This window comes from Rattus norvegicus, chromosome 5, assembly GCF_021556685.1.
Source record: "Rattus norvegicus strain SHRSP/BbbUtx chromosome 5, alternate assembly SHRSP_T2T, whole genome shotgun sequence".
In the NCBI taxonomy this organism is placed as follows: domain Eukaryota; kingdom Metazoa; phylum Chordata; class Mammalia; order Rodentia; family Muridae; genus Rattus; species Rattus norvegicus.
Genome location: NC_141538.1, coordinates 139,480,470 through 139,495,628, shown reverse-complemented (window position 1 = coordinate 139,495,628; position 15,159 = coordinate 139,480,470). Strand labels below are relative to the sequence as shown.

The following is a 15,159-nucleotide window of genomic DNA, read 5'->3' as shown; positions in this document are numbered from 1 at the left end:
TTCTGAGACTTTCAAACTGTTATAGTTTTCTACCCAGAGCCTTATTGTGGTCTTACATTTTTTCTTTATTTGTTCTGTCAGTTAAATGCTAGCAGGGTGGTGAAATGAACCTTTTCTCAGGCCACAGATATTCTAAACTCTGCTGTTGCTTCTCTGGGTCTTCCTGAGGGTGGACTGCCTGGCTTTTTTATCTTCTTGGACTGAAGTCTGGAGCCTTGGAACTGTGGCTGGTCCTTAAGTGGGGAGCAATTAATGCTTTCTCGGTAGTAGTGAAGAGATGTGTGGTATCCCCAGACACCACCCCAAAGACAGTCCCACCCCACCCCCCAATTCTCCTTCCCTTTACTGCTATTCATGGGTCATCTCTGCTGTGGGTAAGGCAAGGAAAGCCAGAGCCACCCATGTGGAGTCCTCTGAGGAAGGCATAAACAGTCTTCCCAGGGACCTATGGTACCATTACATTTTTATATATAAATCTACATAGTTCATAGAACTACAGGGCACATGAGGCAGTGGTTGATTTATCATTCAATTAGGTACCATAGGGGCTACTTTCTTTTCCTCTATTTATCTCTATTCCTGGTGTCTTTGTAATAACAATGCATTGCTCTGCAATAATAAAAAAAAGTAACCAAATTCTGTTTAATTGAAAAAAAATAAAGTACAACTGTCCAGGATAGGACAGACACAGAGGTACGATTGAGTCATGGGTAGGGGACAAGGCAGGGCATGAGATGAGGGTTGGTGACCTTCTGCCTAGGTTAGAGCAGGTTTCAGCCTCCCAGCAGACCAAGGCATCGATTCCTCCAACCAAACCTTCTCCCTCTTCATGCAATCCAAATAGCAGGCACTGGCAAAGTCACAACCGGGATGAGAGAGGCAGGGAGAAGGGTACCAAAACTGAGGAAGGAGCGACTCTCTGACCAGGTCAGGCAGCATCTATCAGAAGTGGACCCAGGTTCTATGTGACCCAGGGTGACACAAGGGTGACATTCTTTGGCAGCTTCTGAGAAGTATGAATGTCTCAGGGTGCTTCTATTTAAGGTGGCCGGTGCTGGGTGTAACGAGTGAATCCAGAATATGGAGGAGAAACAGGGCATTTCCTCACAAGGAAGGCTGAGTGGAAGGTTGCCAGCTGAAGCGAGACTCCAGGCTTATGGTGGAGAGTGGTGTCCAGATGTGGTGGGATCTGATGGGGAAGAGGTCTCTTCTCACAATAACTATTGGTATAGCCAACCACAGGTCAACATGCCATTCTCTCCAGCTTTTTCCGGTGGTTTTGGGATATATGCTGCTGCTCTGGCTTCTCTAGTCCTTGTGCCAGGTTTCACAAAGTGAGATTTTGCTGTGCTATCTTCAATTTGATGGATCTTGGATGGGCAGCCAGGGTGCTGATGTCTATGCCATGTGGTCACTGTCAGCACCTGCAAACGGGGAGAGCATTTATCAGAATGGAACTTTTACTGTCCTATTTCCATTATGTCATGGTGTGTAGAATGGAGAAGCGGGATTAGTGGGAGGTAGGCAGGATGCCATAGGAGCTTGGGAGGAAGGAATATAACAGGTAAACAAGGCCTGAAGGGTTGACAGAATGGCAGGAGGAAGGACTCACAACATCAAGAGCAGCATGCAGAAAGGGGCAGAAATCGTGCATACAGGAAGGCAAGCCTGGGCTGGTTCACATGTCACCTTCTGCTTTGCCCATCTGCCTCCTGGTCCAGAGGGGACATTCCCAGCCCTGCCTCCCCTTCCTCTCTCCCCCTAATGGCCCTCCCCTAAGCATATCAGAGAAATGAACTTACATCTACTAATTGGGTCAGTGTGACTCTTGTCCCCTGGGGCTTCTGGAAGTACATGTCTTGGTGATCCCAGCTCCCTCTGAGCATCAACATCTCGGTCTCTGGATGCGCTGGAATCTGCCTCTGTAACTTCTTTTCTTCCTGTTCTTCAGGCAGGTGGCAGGGTGTTTTGTTCCTCACTGGACAAGATGCATCAGGAGTGGGCAACGCAGGGCCAAATCCGAGACACCAGACTGAGAGGGACAGGAAGGGGAAACACGGGCAGTGCTGGGTGATCTGGACCACCGGTCACCTCATTCTAGTTCACGGGTGGACAGCTAGACGAGGGACACCAGATGGACCAGAACTGCAAATCCAGTGTACAGGCAAGTTACCTTAATGGAAGACTGAGACCTTTCAGCACATTGATCTTCATTAACACAGGTGCTAGCAGATCCACTTCCTGGGACAGGCTCATGCTTTAAAACACATCAAAACTAGCCAGAGTCAAAGAGCTGATCTGCTTTACCAGTCCCCATGGAAACAAATCTGGCAGCACTTCTACAAAGCCACCCTCTTGCTAAGGCTTCCCTCCAACAGAGGCCCACTTGGAATGCCCATTATACCAGAGATATGTAGCCCAGTGGGTGGGACATGGCATTAAACAGGACCACCTGGATCAACCCCAGATGGGTCAGGCACTTTCCTTCTGCATTATAGCCAAGGCCTGTGCGGAGCCAGGCTGGATAAACACATTATAAGCACAATCACGAGCCACGACTATGACAGTAACTGCAGTACAAGAATCCATTCCTAGAGAACACAACTTAAAGCACACACTTTGTATGTGTACACTTGGACATAAGCATGCAGCAGATCCACCATCCCAGTATCCTGCAAGCCTACATTTCTAACAAGTTCCCAGTTACTGTGGCTGTGGTCTAGATGCTATGCTTTGAGAACCTCAGATTCATACCAAGAGAGTTCAGTGGTAGCACCTATTTAACATGAAATCTACCACCAATGTCTGTCTGTCTGTCTGTCTGTCTGTCTGTCTACTATCAGGACTCAAAACTCATCCAAAAGAGGGGCAGAAAGAAACTACAATACAAAGAAAATTTTGACCAATGTAACATTTTCATTATAAGACAAAGAACAAGAAAAGCCTTAACGTTCTTTGAATCTGCCTACTTCATATATTCACTCATTTATTCATTCATTCTTCAAACAAAATCCAGAGCAGGTGTTTGTTCAAAGAAACAATTAAATAACAAGCCAAGAACAGAGTCCAAACTAGAAGCCCCAGAGCCATTCTTAAAATCATAGAGTCCTAGAAAAACCCCTGTTGTGTGCCATTGCTGGAGCCCGTGGGGTCAGGGACGTCTCTGATGGGCGTGTTTGGGCTTCTCTTCCTGTACTCTGTCAAAGCGTTCACTACACACCACAGCCACTGCTGAGCAAGGCCATGACTGAGGCGATGCTTGGCTGCTCCAAGATCAGCTGTGAGTTTTCAACTGTGGGCCCAGACCTCAGACATGGTCTTCTCAGAAATCCCACAGCTCGGGGAAGGAAGAGGAGAGATCTCGGATAACTCCTCAGGAAGCACAGAACTGCTGAACCATAGTGATGACAGCACAGCCTAACCACCATGACAAATATCATTTCCCAGCACTGTGTTCTGCAGCTCCACTTGGCCCTTTGCCCTGGCTAGCCCCTCTTCCTGGAAAACTGCTGCTCCCAGCTTTCTCACGCCAGGTTCCCTGTGCCCCACAAGCCGGAGCTTCCCCTTCGAGTCTCTCCTAACCAGCTCCCCGCCAGCTCCCGGCTCGCCCTGTGTAGCCATATGCCTTGCCTTGCCTTTTGTGTTTTCTCCATCTCCTGAGCACTACTGAAGCATTTTTTTTACCACTCGTTCACTCACTTCTCTCCACCCAGTGCTCACCAGTGAGCTCAAAGGTACAAGGACTTCACTGTCACCCCAATACCTCGACAGTGTCTGGTCCATGGCAGGTTCTCTACCAAGTCCACTGGGTGAGTGAATAAATGTACAAAGTAAAGAGGTCTGGGCACCAGGCGTAACAGTTCCCGCGGTCGGAATCTGAGACGCCCTCCTTTCCTCTCCCTTTGGTCATGGGAGCTCAGGCTTCAGAAGGATGTGAAAGGGGAGAGGTGTCTTTAGGTGGGAGTGCTCAGTGACAGGAGAGAGAAGGCACAGACAGTCCTGGGACTGAAGCTGTGCCACATCCCCTCCTAGTTCAACTCCTTTGGAAAGAAAGATGCTGGTGAGGCAGGTTTACCTGGACAGAGAGCCCATAAGGCAACCCGGTGCAGAGAATCATGAAATGCTTTAAGAGCAAAAGAACTTACTGGCTTCAAACCCTATGTTAACCAGAGAGACTTAGCTCTCTGAGGTTTTGCTTCTTCATTTACAATGGAAATGGCTGAGGATACCCAAGGCTGGTGGATTTTATCTGTGAGGAAGAAAGGAGTTAGCACGGGCAGACGTGCTCTGACGACAGCAAGTGTAGAGCCTGCCACTGGAGTTACTAACAGTAAACCTCTCAAGTCTCTCAGGGTCAGGGCAGGTGACACGTCTCAGGCATACATCTCCATCAGCCCTGTTCTGCAAATGATTCTCTTGGTCTTGCTGAGCCCCCAGCACCAGCTGTGGAGACACTCCAGTCATGGAGCAGCAGCTCAGGGGTGGAACACTGGACATCTGGAGCTAGCAGCAATGTTCACAAGCAGAGCCATGCCTGGTCTCCCAGGAGAGGGCCACTGTCAGGGCCACAGAGGAAGGTCAGGCACAGTCAGTGGAACCTGAACTGTGAGCTGTGAAACAAGTCAAGAGCCCTCCACTTCCCGATCAAAGTTTCTAGATCTCCAAGTCCCACAGCTAGAAACGTTAGAGGAGTCCAGTGCACTCTTACCACTGAAACTGCTTTTTCAGGGATCCTTGGGTGATAGTTATACACCTTATGACACAGTCTGTGCTCTTCTTCTTCAAATATCCCTTGCCAACTGTGACGGCTAAAAGACAACTTCATGTTATAGATGGCATTCCTTCCTCTGACTCAATCACTCCCAATCCACTGTCACTTTTTCCTGGGTGGTAACTTTAATGACAACTCTCATGTAAAGAGTAACATTATCGTCTCTATTAGGGAATCATTCAATATGGCCACTGGCTGTTAGTCACGGACAGCTGAGAGCATATGTAGAACTATGCTACATTCTCATGAAGACACTATGCAGTAGCCAGTCCCTATCATTAGCCAACCTACAGTCAGGCTGGGGACAGATAATCTCACATCACCATCATGTATGGTATCAGAGTTAACTGCAATTTTTTTTTTTTATTAACTTGAGTATTTCTTATATACATTTCGAGTGTTATTCCCTTTCCCGGTTTCCGGGCAAACATCCCCCTCCCCCCTCCCCTTCCTTATGGGTGTTCCCCTCCCAGTTAACTGCAATTTAAAAAAAAAAAAAGCATCCATGTTGGACCATGTGGGGAGCAGAGTAAAGGACTGGGCAAGGCCACCTTGTCCACGGGCAATGCCCTGCTATGTTCACAGGGCATTTGGAGCATGGGTAAGCTCTCAGTTTTCTGGAAATGTTGCTTATAATGTAATAGGCGTTTATTGGTGGCCTCCTGAGCCAGGAAGGCCTCAGGGAACTCTCACCAAGGGCTGAAGAATGGAAGGATTTCAACATTCAGGAGATGGGCAGTGAGTGAAAAGAGGAAGACGGGAGGGATATGAGCTGATGCGGTGTAGGGTGGCTGCTGGGGTGTTAGCTGGAGTCCAGGGCGTCTGGGAGCTATCTAAGGCAAGTCCTCCACAAGTTGCCTGGAGCCTCCAACTGTATCTCAGCTGGCTCTGGGCTGATGATGTCAGCGAGGAGACACTTGACATCTGCCTGTACATGGTAAAGAATGTGTGCACACCCAAGGAGAAGACCAAAGCATCTCACACGCGGGGACTACTGCCCCAGAGATGAAGCAAGAAGGGGCTAGAAGGGAAGAGGGAAGGGACAGGGAAGCACACATACCGCTCTGTGGGAAGAGCGAGGAGGAACCACCGGCCGCTGCTACTTTAGGCAGCTATGGCAGATATGGCTAGGGCCTGTCTACAGGCTTGAGCTTGGGCAGAGTTGGTCTGAAATCCCATCAGTGGGACTGTTTCGCTTTGACCTTTGCTAGAGTTTGCTTGGCGCTGTCTCCAGGACTCATCAGAGCTCCTGCGCATGCCCACTGCTTGGTCCAGAGAGGCCCTCTCAGCATCTTCTTACCCTATGCTCACTAAACTGTCAAACTGGACTCCTATTAAAGCCAGCAGGCATTCTGCCCCCTGTCCTCCCAATGGACGGGACTCTCACAACACCTTACACACATCGGCTGATTGCTGGTCCCCAGACCATGAGACTTAGCTTAGGAACCACATCTGGATTCAACATCAATTTATTGCATGGCCAGGACAGTGACATGCAGGAGAATCAGTGCGTTTGTGAGACAGGAATGGCTGCCCTGCTGTTGACCCAAGACTAAAAAGTCACAGGCACTGAAATGAATCGAGGAGCTGGGTTGATCTAACAGGCTACTAGCCTGACTAGAGAATGCTACCATGTAGGACATGGCTTACAGGGCCAGGACTTCAGTTGTTCCTGCACAAGTTGGGTGTCTCTTTTCTCATAAGAAATCAGCTGGGCTTTATGTATCAATAGAGCACACAGATTTAAGACACTGTGTTGAGAGCCAAATACAGGGTAGCTATAGCTGCAATGGGCTTACAGGCTAATCCTTTATAATATCTAGATAGTAACTTAGATTCTTGCATCATCAGTATCTGGTGCATAATAAGACACTGAATAATTAAATGATTGCTTAGAAGACTAATGAATGAATGCATACATACATGCATGCATGAATGAATGAGTGAATCAATGAATCAATGAATGAATGCAAATAAACAGAAAGAACAGATGGGTAGGAGAGGGGAAGCCAGATGGATGCCCAAGTGTCAAGACCTCAAGCAGTGGGCTGGGCAAGCTCATGGTGACCCTTCTGCCAAGCTGTCAATGTGAACATCGCACGGTCTTGCTTGTTGGCAGAGAGAAGGATGAAAGATGAGATCTCTAAGTGAGTCAGCCACCATTTTGTCTGAGGCTATCTGCACCAGAATCTCTGTCTGTGGCCAAGACTGTACTGACCATAAGCTGAGGCTTGGCATGCCATGGGTCTCCATTCCCTTTAAGGTCTACCTATGTCCATATTAACTAGGATGAGAAATGTATCCCCAGAGGCTCGTGTGTCTGAACACTTAATCCCTAGGCCGTGTGTTATTTGGGGAGGTTTGAAAGGCGTGGCCTTGCTGTAGGACATGTCATGGGGAGTGGGTTTTGACAGTATATAGCCTCATCCCACATCCAGTTTGCTCCCTCTGCTTCTTGCTTGCAGTTAAAGATGTAATCTCGCAGTTTCCATGCCTGCTTGCCCCGTGCCTCCCATGTAATAGACATATCCCTCTGGAACGGTGAGCCCAAATAAACCTTCCCTCTATACATTGCTTTTGTGTGTTACCACAATGACAGAAAACAGACTAATATAATCCATGCCTCCCAATCTCTACATGCCATTCTCTCATGTCAATGAGGAGGAGGGAACACAGCACCGTTTTGTGGATTCATGGGAGAAAGAAAGGTGTCATCCAGACAGGATGCCCCCTGGCTCTTGCAAAAAGCTCCCTCTCAGTTGCCTCTGAAGCTCTGGGCGGGCATATGTGAGCCTAGTAGGAGACTGCTCCTCAGCCTGCAGGAACACTGCTGGGAAGGAGTGACATCTGAGCGACCCATTCGGAAAGCCTAAGGTTGCAAAAGCAAAGTTATTTCAGGTTCAACTGAGTTATAATTTATTTTTCTAACTGATCATTACTGCTGCTGGCTCTATAAATAACCACCTGGGGAGTCTGCTTTTCTGCTCCCAAATCATCCAAGAGCCTGGCTAGGGTCTCTGTGGTTTCTGGCCTGCTGAGCACACAGCATATTTTTCTGTGCAGCCCTTCAGGGAATCCTCCTGCAGTGCATGCCAAGGAATCTGCTGAGTTCTACCCAGCTCAGTCCTCCCTCCTGACCCAGATGCTAGTCTCCAACCCAGCCACCCAGTCTTCCTCCCCCACCACAGGAAGTCTCACTCCCTGGTCACAGTTGGCACCCAAACCAAGGCCTTAGCCTCTCTGCATACTCTGCTTCAATCCACCGCAGCCCTCCATGCTCGGAAGAGGAGAGCTACTTCTCCTGAAGCAGTCCAGCTGCAGCAGCACTTAAGGTCAAGCCTACAGAGAGAAGAGAGTTGTTCTGATGGTGTGGGTGGGGTGCTATGAAGAGCTCATACAGCACCAGGAAGGGGAGCTATAGTTTACATGAAATAAATCTAAGTGACTTAAAGCAGGCTGGAGAGATGGCTCAGCTGTTAAGAGCACTTGCTGCTCTTGCTGAGGTCCCAAGTCCAATATCCATAACCCACACTGGATAGCTCACACGTGCCTGCAACTCCAGGCACAGGAGATTGGATACTCTCTCCTGGCCTCCATGGACACTACACACACGTATGCTCGTGCAGACAAGCAGGCACATACATATAAATAAAAATAAAAATATAATGCCTTAAAAATGCACTGAAGTGTGAGTCAGCCTAAGTAAGTATATAAAGCCCATTCTTGACTGTTCTAACTAGCTTGGCGTTTCTCACTCAGGGGACCTGGGAAGGATGTGATACTCAGAAAGGCTCATTGGGTTCCAAGTATTACATATACTATTGCACTCTGACAGCACGATGCCAGTATGGGTGGGTGTTCTTATGCCTGCTCTGCCAGTGAGGGGACTGAGAAAAGTGATTTGCTCAAAATTGCATGTAAAGAAGACAGAATGGGGTTCAAGGCCAAGTCTCCCCAATACTCCTCCTGCCTGCCTCTCTACCTAGAAGACCAGAGCTTAAGGCTGAGTTTAGTTTTCTGTGTTGTAGCAAACTTTCCTCCCTGAGGCAGCGAGGGAAGCTTCCATGTGCTTCCGTCAGACATTACCCACCTGAGAGCAACACCTACTAGGCCAGACTGGAGTCTGCTTCTGAGGTTCCTACCCCAGTCAAGTCTTAGCTCTGCTGCTACTGGCTGGGTAGCTTTGGGGAATAAGGCCACCTTCTGCCCAGTGTTAATAAAAGTTATAAAGAGAAAATATGAAATATCAACATGAGCTCAAAACATAGCCAGCCTATAGTCAACACCCACAAATGGCTCCCTGTAATTGGCCTTCCCCAGCATGTGAAAGCTCATGTAAGCCAGGCTCAGGCAGATTTCCACAATGCTGGCTCTAAGTAGCTATTGCTTTGCTTACTGGTAGAAAGAGTGCAAGGAAAATCTGGGAACTGATGGATTAAAAATGGATGACTACTAAAAGTCAGAATCTGAATAAATATTAAACATGGGGTCCATTAAGGTAGCTCAGTGAATAAAACTTCAGACCAAGCCTGATGACAAAAATTCAATCACAGAACCATATGAGAGATAGATAGAGAGAAGCCACCCCTGCAAACTGTCCTCTGACTTCCACATTTGCTGTAGTTCATGCCTGTGTACACGCACATACGTACACCCACATAGGCACTTGCATGCACATGCAAAGATACACACTGAATAGGCAGATGTAATTTTTATTTAATTATGAGCTTTTTAACTATTTTTTTTCAAACTGTAAAGCAGTGTTGTGTGTAATCTGCGAGTCTTCAGCACCTTGTACCAACATGAGATCCTATGGCATAGAGCATAGTTTCCACTTCCGGTGTCTATCATGGGAAGCTGTGATGTGAAACACAGGCTTCAACTTGGGAGAGGCACTACCTAAGTTAGCTTGAGTGCTGGCCCAGGGGAAATTCCTGTCATTTCAGCCATAAAACTATCAAGCCAACAGGTCTGCCCTAACAGCAGAGATGAGGAGACGGGAGTAAAGGATGTGAAAAGCCCAAAGAAAAGTTTATGTCCATAACCAGCCCCTACTGTTAGAGACTTGGCTGCTCCTTCCACTCAATTTATATAAACATTTGCACTAGGAAAAACTCCATCTACCTAAATCCTTTCCACACAAACACCATTATTTCTTTGATATTTCCCCCCTGGTACTGAAGATTGAACCTAGGCTTTGAGCATGTTATGCAAGCATTCTGTCACTGAGCCCAGACCTTTGAAATACAAATATTTTCCTAAAACAAAATACAAGATCTGACATTGCCTACCTAAAAAGGACAGATTTTTTTTAAAGGCTTTTAACACACATAGCCAAATAGCCATCTGCAAACGGGTATAAGCCCACTTCTTTGCCCACAGCTGAGTTCTAACCTCTTAAGGGTCTTTGCCAATTTGTTAAGGAAAGTACAACATCTCTTTGCTTTGATTTTACTTTTATTTAATTACCAGGGACTCTGAAAAGTTTCTCACCCGTCTTACTGCTCTGATGGACTTGTGTCTCAAATGGAATCTCTCAAGTTATGCTTCACAGGTAAAAGTCACTTGCAGGTTACCTGGATATATATTCCAGGGCACACTTTAGGCACACTTTAGCATCATAGGTGGACTCCAAGTGAAATTCCCACCATTAGACTGGGCCAACAAGACTATATACTAGTGGTTATCAACCTGTGGGCTATGACCACTTTGAGGATTGAATGACTCCTTTTACAGGGGTCACCTAAGACCATCTGACAATAAATTCTCATAACAGTAGCAAAATTACTGTTATGAAGTAGCTATGAAAATAATTTTATGGTTGGTATTTACCACAACACAAGAAACTGTACTAAAGGTTTATAGCATTATGAAGGTTGATAACCCCTGCTTTATACTCATGTACCAAGGAGCTGCTATCCCTTTACCTTGGGGAAAGTTGAGCTTGAGAGTCCTTGAGGTCCTTTCCTACCCCGAGACTACAGAACTCTGTCTCAGACCAGAGCAAGCCAACATCATATGAAAGGAGGCTGTGAATAGATTGACAGCTGATGAGGTGACCTTCCAGCCTCAGCAGCACCCATGTTTTCCCAAAATGGATTTGACCTTCAACCAACCTCTCACTGCATCTACAAAAAGATGCCTGCGGTAAATGAGAAGGGAAAGGTGGGGCTGGGGAGATAACTTAGGCACTAAAAGCACTTGCCTGGCAAGCATGAGGACCTGAGTTTGGTTTTCAGAGGACATGTATAGAAGAGCTACTCACACCCTTGTCAGTGCTGGGAAGGCAGAGACAACCAGACTCCTGGGATTACTGGTGGGTCAGCCCCACCTATTTGCTAAGTTCCAAGCGAGTGAGCTGGTGGGGGTGGGATGGGGAAGGTAGCCTCTAAGGAGTCACATCCACGGTTGTCTTCCAGCCTCTGCACATCTGCACACACCTGTGCCCCTGCACACATGAACATGCACACATATGCACATGCAAAGGGAGGAAAGAAAATGAAGTTGTCTTGACATCCTTCCCAAAGCCAGAACATGACATGAGATAAGGGAAATTCCTTTAATCTCCATTTGCCAACTTGGAGGACCTTAAAGGGCAACAAACCAAATCCTGCTTCCAAGTCAATGCAACACAAAAAGTGGTGTGGTCAGTGACTGCTGTCCTGTGAGTATTTGTCTTGCTTTAGTACATGATTTAGCACCCACCCCACCCTGCATAGCCTTACCTACTCTGTGTACACAGAGATTTTCTCCTGAGCCCTTCTAAAACCTATGTTTGCAACAATCTTACCCCCAGCCCAGGCTTGCTCATCTTCTGCTTGTGACTTGGAAATCTCATCTTTAGATAGAAACATTATTAGAACGTGTGTAACTTCCTCCATCAGTAGTGTATGCAGGCAGCCTTCCAGATTTTCACACATAGGATCTTTGCCCTAACATTCCCCACATTTTGGCTATTCCCTTGGAATTTCTCACTGGGCTAGGCTGTCAGAGGAATAAGAGCTGTTGGAAACAGAATGTTCACATCTCTCAAATTACCCTTCATGGGAAGAAGTCACTTGCAAGAGACGTGGCTACCTCTCCAGTGGCACACCTTAAGCACATGAACCTCAACGGACAGAGTAGGGAAACTGGCAGCCAAAATAAAGCACAAGGGACATCTTCAGCAGGAGGTGGGATCAAATAGAGGCAGAGATGGATACATGGCAGCATCCCAGTAAAACCAGGAATGAAGAGGGAGGACAGAGGCCTTCCTGCCAGCCCCAGAGAACAGGGTGGGGAGCCACATGCCATGCATATCCTGCTGTTTCTCATGGGGACTTCAGCTACAGGCACTCTAGTGACAACAAAGAATCAGTCAGAGGACCTACATAATTACTCTGCTACTTGTCTGAGCAGTCTACTTCAGGTCTCTCCAAAAGGACTGGAGAAACCTATTCATACTACACGAGGCTGAGCATTGCAAGGTCTGGTTGCCCAATTCCAAGGGTATATGATGTAACCAAGGAGATAACACCGAAGGCTAGTGATACAGCAAATCAGAAATCCCATCTGTGAGTGTGCCAGAGGCTGGGAAGGGCAGCTGGCTTGTTCAGGAGAAGGCAACCTAAATGGATTAAACTTAACCTCAAATGGTGAGGAAATGTATGCATGTGGCTGGAAATGGAGCTACCACCTGGGGAGCCCTGAGAGGAACAGGAGGAGGGCTCAGGGTCTCTTATGGACTGCTACACTGTTGGCTGGGGAAGAGGGCTTGTAAGGCAGGCAGAAACCCAGAGCACTGGCTGGGGAGGAAAGAGGTCAGATTTCACAGAGGTCTGAATCCCACACAGAGACTTTGAGGTCCATCCAATAAACAGGAGGGAACAATTTGGAGACTTGTGAACAGCAGATTAACATAATTAAAGGGAGCTTCTAAAGACCTTTCAGTATGAATGCATACCGGACCGAAGTAAGAATAGTAGGGCCTTATAGAGAGCCCAGGTTAGCAGACACAAGGTTTGGCCAGAGGCACCAGACCTGCTCCTAAGAACTAAATCTGAAAGCCACCACAAAGCCAGTATCCACCGTGCTTGGAGATGAATTCCATAAGGGGATTAATAATAAATTTTGAAATGTGGTGGATGTAGCCATGGGAGACATAAAGACACTGGTTGGTGCCCTGGGAGAAGAAGTGATGACTTCAGAGCGGGGCAGTTGGAGTAGTATGGGGCTGGAGAGATAACTTAGCAGTTAAGACTATTTGCTGCCCCACATAGAGGCTCACAACTGTCTGTATGGTAGCACTCACATGATGCACAGACATGCATGCAGGCAAACACCTATACACATAAAATAAAAACAATAAATCTTAAAAACAAAACAAACAAGAACATCCAAAAAGCAGGCATTTACTGGAGGGGAAGGAAATGGACGGTGCCTCCAAACTGTTCAAAGGAGAATTAACTCCAGCAAGGTTTTAGTCAACATCAGTGAACAGCTGTCTGTCTACACAACCAATTACTCTCCGTCCTCCCTCCCTTGCTTTCATTCTCCCCAAGAGCCTATCGGACTAGGTTCAGAGACCAGGAGAGGAATACTCAGAAACATGGAGTTCTGGTACTTTCTTCCACAGAAGTGCCATGCACAGAAGTTCCTCCTTCTCACAGCATGCATGTGTGCATTCCAGGCACTGCACTTCCCTTTCCCCCTGCCTTTGCTAGGTCCTCTCCAGCTCCCAGAGCAGCTGCTAACTTCCCAGCAAGCACCCTCCCATCTCTTCCTGACTCTCAGCAGCCCCCACCCCTGGTTTCTTTAGGAATGCTAGGGAGTCCCAGAGAGAACCACAGAATGGATGAGTCAGGGGAATCACAGGTTCCCAAGAAGACAATTACATGGAAACGGCCCTGAAGGGCAAGTCAAGAGGGCTTGAGTTTTAGCAGCTAGCCAAGGGAATCAGACAAAGATCTTCTGTGACAGAGAGCCCCTCATTACACTGCCCCGGAGATCTGATTTCTCCCTGTGCAGGTACAGAGGGAAGATAAGCAGGCTCCCTTTGAGAGCAGGTAGCCCCAAGAACAGTGTTTACAGCTGCAGCTACACTGGATAATGGGAGGGAAGGAAAAATGAGTGGAAATGAGGAGGAGGAGGAGGAGGAGGAGGAGGAGGAGGAGGAGGAGGAGGAAGAGGAGGAGGAGGAGGAAGAGGGGGAGGAGGAGGAAGAGGGGGAGGAGGAAGAAGAGGAGGAGGACAAGGAGGAGGACGAGGAAGAGGACGAGGAGGAGGAAGAGGGGGAGGAAGAGGAGGAGGAAGAGGAGGAGGACGAGGAGGAGGGGAGAAAGGATGGATTCCTAGGGTGGAATGGATCTGAGCAGTGGAAAAAGCAACCCCCTCAGTTCCTGGAAAACAATATGAGTCCAGTGGAACAACTCTCAGGCGCCCCTCCTCCGCCTGCCACAGGCATCCCAGACACAGAACCAGCCATGCCCCTGTCACTCAGCCTCAGCTGACATTAGACTCTGATCCACAGCAAGGGAGCTAGAGGGTCAGAAAGGAAGCTGGGCAAGGTGGAAGGGTGGCTGTGGTGGCACAAGGCCCAGAGCATGAAGCAGCAGCAGTAAAAACATGGCAGGAGTCACTGCGGCGCTGAAGAGAGGAGCCAAGGATCACTCAATCTGTGTAGCTTGCAGTCTGCAGATATTTCTGGTTTCCTAGACAACTCTGCCTGAACCAGACAGAAATCAAAACCCATTTGAAAGAGTAATTCAGGTGTTGGGAGTGGGGCATGAAAGGAACGGCAGGGGGAGTTATTGATTTCCTACTTCAGGACTGGGGACGAGCTGGAGGACGAAGTTCTCTGCTGCACTGTCACTGGCATCGGTGCCCTCCCCTGACTTTGCACATACCCAAGGGAATGGCCATACCTCTTGTTCACCAATGGAGGTGTGAGTTGCCTGTGTGTACTAGTTTGTCAAAATTTACCTAAAAGTGTACTTTAAGTTCTCTCCACTTCACGGTATGTAAATTTACCCAATTTTTCTGGCCTTTCCAATTAATTTGGATGTGTGAACATGACCATGGCATATAATTGTTTTTTGTAGACTGGGGTCCCTTATATATCAAACTGAGATGAGGAAATTGGCTTTTTAGCTCAATCCAGTGACCTTCAAATTTATAATTATAAGATCTGAGGAAATGGACAGATACAGTCAGATGCCAGGGTCTTTGATAAAAGCTAAGATGAACTTCTGAGTTATGAACTCTGGAAAACTAGCCCAAATCATCCATCCAAACCCACCCTGGGGGAAGGATGAGATGCCATTAGATGCCTTCTGCATCTCTGGCTTTATATTTTCCCCTGCTCTGGGACTTGTCTTCCTCTCAGACACCCTAAGCCCTTCCCTTGAGAA

The 15,159-nt window shown here is 47.6% G+C and overlaps 1 protein-coding gene and 1 long non-coding RNA gene across 6 annotated transcripts in view; both read right to left on the bottom strand.

Annotated features, from left to right (window-relative positions):
* Positions 1–15,159, bottom strand: part of Hivep3 (HIVEP zinc finger 3) — a 402,531-nt gene that overhangs the window by 257,694 nt on the left and 129,678 nt on the right.
* On the bottom strand, positions 629–2,022 carry RGD1563049. Its single transcript, NR_144426.1, has 2 exons — positions 1,803–2,022; positions 629–1,424 (listed from the first exon to the last, which is right to left on the bottom strand). It is a non-coding gene; the product is annotated as an RGD1563049 (long non-coding RNA).